Source organism: Durio zibethinus, chromosome 2 (assembly GCF_047325235.1).
Source record: "Durio zibethinus cultivar Kanyao isolate XHJ-2024 chromosome 2, ASM4732523v1, whole genome shotgun sequence".
NCBI lineage: Eukaryota > Viridiplantae > Streptophyta > Magnoliopsida > Malvales > Malvaceae > Durio > Durio zibethinus.
The window spans coordinates 26,055,354-26,063,591 of record NC_143163.1 but is presented as its reverse complement, the minus strand read 5'-3'; positions in this window follow the sequence as shown (position 1 = coordinate 26,063,591).

Here is an 8,238-nt window from a genome sequence, read left to right as displayed (position 1 = left end):
GAGGATCGGCCCGATCCCCCCTGCGTGCTGTCGATCTTGCTGTTGGTCTTACTACCGCAACCTCAGTCCGATCTGATCTTAGACTGGGAATGAACTGCGTATTCTAAAATTGGGGATGAGCTCCGTATGCCTATGTCAACCCACGAAACGAGCGTGTAAGCACTCAACCGGCTAGAGAGATAGGATGCAAAAGCCGGGGATCGACCCGATCTCCTCTGGTGCTGTCGATCCCACTACGGGTCTTGCTACCACAACCCTTGGTTGGTTTGATCTGAGACTGGGAGCGCACTACGTATGCCTAGTTTAACCCACGAAACGAGCGTGCGGGCACTTAGCTAGCCGGAGAGGTAGGACACGAAAACCGTGGATCGAACGAGTGGTAGGTGGGTTCAGGCACATCTTTATATTTCTGCCATGCCAATGCCATTTTTATGGCTTTTAAATTCATACAATGGTCCCCTAAGCCTTCATGTTAAGTTTTGTGGCAACACGACCCGTTTTCTATTTTTCATGATTCTTGAAACTTTTTACGGTTTGGGATTTTTAAAAATTTTTTTAGAAGGAGTTTTCGCCCCAAATTTGGTAGACGTGATCTTTGTATTTTTGTTGGCACGCACAAACAAATTTAGCTAAAAACACGAAGTGGAGAAGATTTTGTGATCGTTTGAAAAAAATGTCCCCATTTCATACACTTTAATGGCTGCTGGGAGCAAACCTATAAAATCTCAAATGCTCTTTAAAGGGGTATGAGTTCTCGAGGTTTGATGAGGGAAAGGGGGCCAATATAAGGGCCAAGTACCATCACCCATCGCACATCATGTGCGCACACCCCTCGGGCCCCCCAATCATTGAAACCCCCAATGCCGTCGGTTAGGTTTTTCGGTGATGCTCCGACGATGGTTCCCCGGGTTAAAAAAATGTGGCACCAGCACATGCCCGAGCCCAGCATGTGCACCGTGGCTCAAAATCAAACTTTGGCCTAGGCCTCGACCATCAATGGCACATGGTGGCACATGGTGATGGCACATGCATCGACCATCATCGGCAAAGGCTGCCATTTGGTACGGGCACTTGCCTCGACCGCCATTGGCACAAGCTAGGCCCTAGTGTGGGTGGTTGCTTCGATCACCATTGGCACATGCCAACCGTTGGTGCGGGCGATTGCCTCGACCACCATCGGCACAAGATGGCCCCTGGTACGGGCGGTTGCATCGAACACCATCGGCAAATGTCGGGTCGTGGTACGGGCGGTTGCCTCGACCACCATCGATAAATGCCGACCCCGATCGGCCCCCAAAATGAGCGTACGAGCATCGAACCGATTGCTAGGGTTAGGATGCGTGAGCCAACCAAGGATCCTGCTGCTGGTCCCCCTCGGTTGTTGCCCCAAACGTCGTCGATAGCCTCTGGCCCTTGGTTGGTCGAGAACCGAGAATGCACTATGTATGCCTAAGTACCGACCGCTAGGGGTGAGATGCATGAGCCGACCAAGGATCCCACTGTTGGTCCCCCTCGATTGTTGCCCCAAACACCGGTGGTAGCCTCTGGCCCTTGGTTGGTTGAGATCGGGAATGCACTATGTATGCCTAAGTCAACCCATGAAATGAGTGTGCGGGCACTGAGCCAGCTGGAGAGGCATAATGCGCGAGTCGGGGATCGGCATGGTCTCCTTCTGCGTGCTGTCGGTACTGCTACCACAACCCTCGGTCTGGCTGGGGCTTAGACGTGGAATGAACTCCGTATGCCTAAGCCAACCCATGAAACTAGCGTGTGGGTGCTCAGCCGGTCGGAGTGGCAGAATGCGCAAGCCGAAGATCGGGCCAGTCCCCCTCTGCATGCTTCTATCGATCCCGCTGTCGGTCTGATCTTAGACTAGGAATGAACTCTGTATGCTTAGACTGGGAATGAACTCCGTATGCCCAAGTCAACCCATAAAATGAGCATGCGGGCCTGAGCCAGCTGGAGAGGCATAGTGCGCAAGCTGGGGATCAGTACAGTCCCCCTCTGCGTGCTGCCGATCCCACTACCACAACCCTTGGTCCGACTGGGGCTTAGACATGGAATGAACTCCGTATGCCTAAGCCAACCCACGAAACGAGCGTGCGGGCGCTCAGCAGACCGGAGAGGCAGAATGCACAAGTCGGGGATCGGCCCGGTCCCTCCTGCGTGCTGTCGATCCTGCTGCTGGTCTTGCTACCAGAACCCTCGATTCGATCCGATCTTACTCTGGGAATGAACTCTGTATGCTTAGACTAGGGATGAACTTCGTATGCCTAAGTCAACCCACAAACTGAGCGTGCGGGTGCTCAGCCGACCAGAGAGGTAGGATGCACAAGTCGATGATCGACCTGGTCCCCTCTGTATGCTGTTGATCTCGTTGTGGGTCCTGCTGCCACAACCCTCAGTCCAGTCCGATCTTAGACTGGGAGCGCACTACGTATGCCTAGGCAACCCATGAAACGAGCATGCGGGCACTTAGCCCACCAGAGAGACGGGATGCGCAAGCCATGGATCGATCGAGTGGTAGGTGGGTTCAAGCATATCTTCATAGTTCTATCGAGCCAATGCCATTTTTATGGCTTGTAAATTCATACAATGGTCCCCTAAGCCTTCATGTGAAGTTTCGTGGCAAGACGACCCGTTTTCTATTTTTCATGATTTTCAAAACTTTTTACGGTTCAGGATTTTTTAGAATTTTTTTAAAAAGAGTTTTGCCCCAAATTTGGTACATGTGATCCTTGTATTTTTGTTGGCAGTACAAACAAATTCAGCTAAAAACTTGAAGTTGAGAAGATTTTATGACCGTTTGAAAAAAATGTCCCCATTTCAGACACTTTAATGGCTACTGGGAGCAAACCTATAAAATCTCAAATGCTCTTTAAGGAGGTGTGAGTTCTCAAGGTTTGATGAGGGATAGGGGGCCAATATAAGGGCCAAGTACTAGCACACATCGCACATCATGTGCGCATACCCCCCGACCCCCTAATCGCCGGAACCTCCAATGCCGTCGGTTAGGTTCTCCGGTGATAATCCGGCGATGGTGCCCCGGGTGAAAAAAATGTGGCACCAGCACATGCCCGAGCCCAGCATGTGCACCTGGCACAAAATTGAACTTCGGCCAAGGCCTCGACCATCAATGGCACATGATGGTGCATGGTGATGGCACATGCATCGACCATTATCGGCATAACCTGCCCTTCAATACGAGCACATACCTCGATCGCCATCGGCATAAGCTGGGCCCTGGTGTAGGCAGTTGCCTCGATCGCCATCAACACATGCTGACCCTTGGTGCGAGCGATTGCCTCGACCAATATCGGCACAAGATGGCCCCTAGTGTGGGCGTTTGCATCGAACACCATCGGCACATTCTGGGACATGGTGTGGGCAATTGCCTCGACCACCATCGGCACATGCCGAGCCCCGGTCGACCCTCGAAACAAGCATACGGGCATCGAACCGACTACTGGGGAGCGGGATGACCGAGCTTACCACAGATCCCGCTGTTGGTCCCCCTCGGTTGTTGCCACAAACACCGTCGATAGCGTCTGGCCCTTGGTTGGTCGAGATCGGGAATGTGCTATGTATGCCTAAGTCAACCCATGAAACGATGTGCGAGCGCCCAGTCGATCGGAGAGCTAGAATGCACAAGCCGAGGATCAGCCTAGTCCCCCTCTACGTGCTACCGATCCCGTTGCAGGTCCCTCGATCCGGTTGGGGCTTAGATTAGGAATGAACTCCGTATGCCTAAGTCAACCCATGAAACGAGCGTACGGGCAGTCAACTGGCCGGAGAGGTAGGATGCGTAAGCTGAGGATCGACCTGGTCCCTCTCTTCGTGCTTCTACCGATTCGGCTACCGGTCTGATCTTAGACTGGGAATGAACTCTGTATGCTTAGACTGGGAATGAACTCTGTATGCTTAAGTCAACCCATGAAAGGAGCATGCGGGCACTGAGCTGGCCGAAGAGGCATAATGTGCAAGCCGGGGATCGACTCGGTCCCTTTTTACGTGCTATCGGTCCCACTGCCATAACCCTCTGTCTGGCTGGGGCTTAGACATGGAATGAACTCCGTATGCCTAAGCCAACCCATGAAATGAGCATACGGGCGCTCAACCGGTTGAATAGGCAGAATGCGCAAGTCGGGGATCGACCTGATCCCTCTTGTGTGCTACCTATCTTGCTACTAGTCCTGCTGTCACAACCTTCGGTCTGATCCGATCTTAGACTGGGAATGAACTCCATATGCTTAGACTGGGGATGAACTCCGTATTCCTATGTCAACCCACGAAACGAGCATGCGGGAGCTCAGCCAGCCAGAGACGTAGGATGCATAACCCAGGGATCGACTCGATCCCCTCTGTATGCTATCGATCCCACTACGGGTCCTGCTGCAGCAACCCTCGGTCTGGTCTGATCTTAGACTGGGTGCACACTACGTATGCCTAAGTCAACCCACAAAATGAACATGCGGGCACTTAGTCGACCGGAGAGGCGGGATGCGCAAGCCGTGGATCGATCGAGTGGTAGGTGGGTTTAGGCACATCTTCATATTTTTGCCATGCCAATGCCATTTTTATGGCTTGTAAATTCATACAATGGTCCCCTAAGCCTTCATGTGAAGTTTTGTGGCAAGACGACCCGTTTTCTATTTTTCACGCTTTTCAAAACTTTTTGCGGTTCGGGATTTTTTAAAATTTTTTTAGAAGGAGTTTTGGCCCCAAATTTGGTAGATGTGATCCTTGTATTTTTGTTGGCTTGCACAAACAAATTCAGCTAAAAACTCAAAGTGGAGAAGATTTTGTGACCGTTTGAGAAAAATGTCCCCATTTCAGACACTTTAATGGCTACTAGGAGCAAACCTATAAAATCTCAAATGCTCTTTAAGAGGGTGTGAGTTCTCGAGGTTTGATGAGGGATAGGGGGACAATATCAGGGCCAAGTGCCAGCACCCATCGCACACCATGTGCGCACACCCCCTGGCTCCCCCAATCGTCGGAACCCCCAATGCCGTCGGTTAGGTTCTCCGGTGATGCTCTGATGATGGTGCCTCGGGTGAAAAAAAGGTGGCACCAGCACATGCCCGAGCCCAGCATATGCACCATGGCTCAAAATCAAACTTCGGCCAAGGCCTCGACCATCAATGGCACCTGATGGCGTATGGTGATGGCACATGCATCGACCATCATCGGTACAGGCTACCCTTTGGTACGGGCACTTACCTCCACCGTCATCGGCACAAGCTGGGCCCTAGTACGGGCGGTTGCCTCGATCACCATCGGCACATGCCAGCCCTTAGTGCGAGCGATTGCCTTGACCACATTCGGCATAAGATGGCCCCTGGTGCGGGCGATTGCATCGAACACCATCGGCACATGTTGGGCCGTGGTGTGGGCTGTTACCTCGACCACCATCGGCACATGCCAAGCCCCGGTCGGTCCCCGAAACAAGCGTGCGACCCGACCAAGGATCCCGCTGCTGGTCCCCCTCGGTTGTTGCCCCAAACACCGTCGATAGACTCTGGCCCTTGGTTGGTCGAGACCGAGAATGCACTATGTATGCCTAAGTCAAGCCATGAAAGGAGCGTGCAGGCACTCAACCGGACAGAGAGGCATAATGCATAAGCTGAGGATCGCCCTGATCCCCTTCTGTGTGCTGTCGATCCCGCTACGGGTCCCTCGGTTCGGCTAGGGCTTAGACCAGGAATGAACTCCGTATGCCTAAGTCAACCCACGAAACGAGCGTGCGAGCGGTCAACCGATCGAAGAGGTAGGATGCACAAGCCAAGGTTTGGCCCGATCCCCCTCTGCATGTTGCTGTCGATCCGACTACCAGTTTGATCTTAGACTGGGAATGAATTCTGTATGCTTAGACTGGGAATGAACTCCGTATGCCTAAGTCAACCCACAAAACAAGCATGAGGGTGCTGAGCTGGTCGGAGAGGCATAATGCACAAGTCGGGGATCGACCCGATCCCCTCTGCCTTCTGTCGGTCCCGCTACCACAACTCTCAGCCCGACTAGGGCTTAGACATGGAATGAACTCCGTATGCCTAAGCCAACCCACGGAATGAGCATGCGGGAGCTCAGTTTGCCAGAGAGGCAGAATGCTCAGGGTCGGGGATCGACCCGGTCCCCCCTACGTGCTACCGATCCTGCTTTTGGTCCTACTGCCGCAACCCTCGGTCCGATCCAATCTTAGACTGGGAATGAACTCTGTATGCTTAGACTGGGGATGAACTTCATATGCCTAAGTCAACACACGAAACGAGTGTACGGGCGTTCAGCCGGCCAGAGAGGCAGGATGCGCAAGCCAGGGACCGACTCGATCCCCTTTGCGTGTTGTCTATCCCACTGTGGGTCCTGCTACCATAACCCTCGGTCTGATCCAATCTTAGACTGGGAGCGCACTACGTATGCCTAAGTCAACCCATGAAACGAGCGTGCGGGCACTTAGCCGGCTGGAGAGGCAGGATGCGCAAGCCATGGATCGATCGAGTGGTAGGTGGGTTCAGGCACATCTCCATATTTCTGCCATGCCAAAGCCATTTTTATGGCTTGTTAATTCATACAATGGTCCCCTAAGCCTTCATGTGAAGTTTCATGGCAAGACAACCTGTTTTCTATTTTTCATGATTTTTGAAACTTTTTGCGGTTCAGGATTTTTTAGAATTTTTTTAGGAGTTTTGGCCCCAATTTTGGTAGACGTGATCCTTGTATTTTTGTTGGCACGCACAAACAAATTCAGCAAAAAACTCACAGTGGAGAAGATTTTGTGACCGTTTGAAAAAAATGTTCCCATTTCAGACACTTTGATGGCTACTGGGAGCAAACCCATAAAATCTTAAATGCCCTTTAAGGGGGTGAGTTCTCGAGGTTTGATGAGGAATAGGGGGCCAATATAAGGGCCAAGTACCAGCACCCATCGCACATCATGTGCGCACACCTCCTGGCCCCCCCAATCGTCGGAACCCCCAATGCTGTCGGTTAGGTTCTCCGGTGATGCTCCGGCGATGGTGCCCCGAGCAAAAAAAATGTGGCAGCAACACATGCCCGAGCCAGCATGTGCACCATGGCTCAAAATCAAACTTCGACCAAGGCCTCGACCATCAATGGCACATGATGGCACATGGTGATGGCACACGTATTAACCATCATCGGCATAGGCTGCCCTTTTGTACGGGCACTTGCCTCGACCGCCATCTGCGCAAGTTGGGCCTGGTGCGACAATTGCCTCGATCACCATCTGCACATGCCGACCTTTGGTGTGGGTGATTGCCTCGACCACCATCGGCACAAGATGGCCCCTGGTACGGGCGGTTACATCGAACACCATCAGCAAATGCTGGGTCGTGGTGCGGGTGGTTGCCTCGACCACCATCGGCACATGCTGAGCCCCAGTCGACCCCTGAAATGAGCATGCGGGCATCGAACCGATCGTTGGGAACAAGATGCACGGGCCGACTAAGGATCCCACTGCTGGTCCCCTTTGGCTATTGCCCCAAACGTCGTCGATAGCCTCTGGCCCTTAGTTGGTCGAGATCAAGAATGCACTACGTATCCCTAAGTCAACCCATGAAATAAGCGTGTGGGCACTCTGCCGATCGGAGAGCCAGAATGCATAGGTCGAGGATCAGCCTGATCCCCGTCTGCGTGCTTCCAATCCCGCTGTGGGTCCCTCGATCCGGTTGGTGCTTAGACAGGGAATGAACTCTGTATGCCTAAGTCAACCCACAAAACGAGCGTGCGGCCACTCAGTCGATCGGAGAGGCAGGATGTGCAAGCTGAAGATCGGCCCAGTCCCCCTATGAGTGCTGCTGTCGATCCCGCTGCAGGTCAAATCTTAGATTGGGAATGAACTCCGTATGCTTAGACTGGGAATGAACTCTGTATGCCTAAGTTAACCCATGAAATGAGCGTGTGGGCATTGATCCGATCGGAGAGGCATAATGGGCAAGCCGAGGATCGGCCCGATCCCCTTCTGCGTGCTGTCGGTCCCACTACCACAACCCTCGATCCGACTAGGGCTTAGACGTGGAATGAACTCTGTATGCCTAAGCCAATCCACAAAATGAGCGTGCAGGCGCTCAGTCGGTCAGAGAGGCGGAATGCACCAGCCAGGGATCGGCTCGATCCCCCCTACGTGCTATCGATCTTGCTACTGGTCTTGCTACCGTAACCCTTGGTTTGGCCCGATGTTATACTGGAATGAACTCTGTATGCTTAGACTGGGGATGA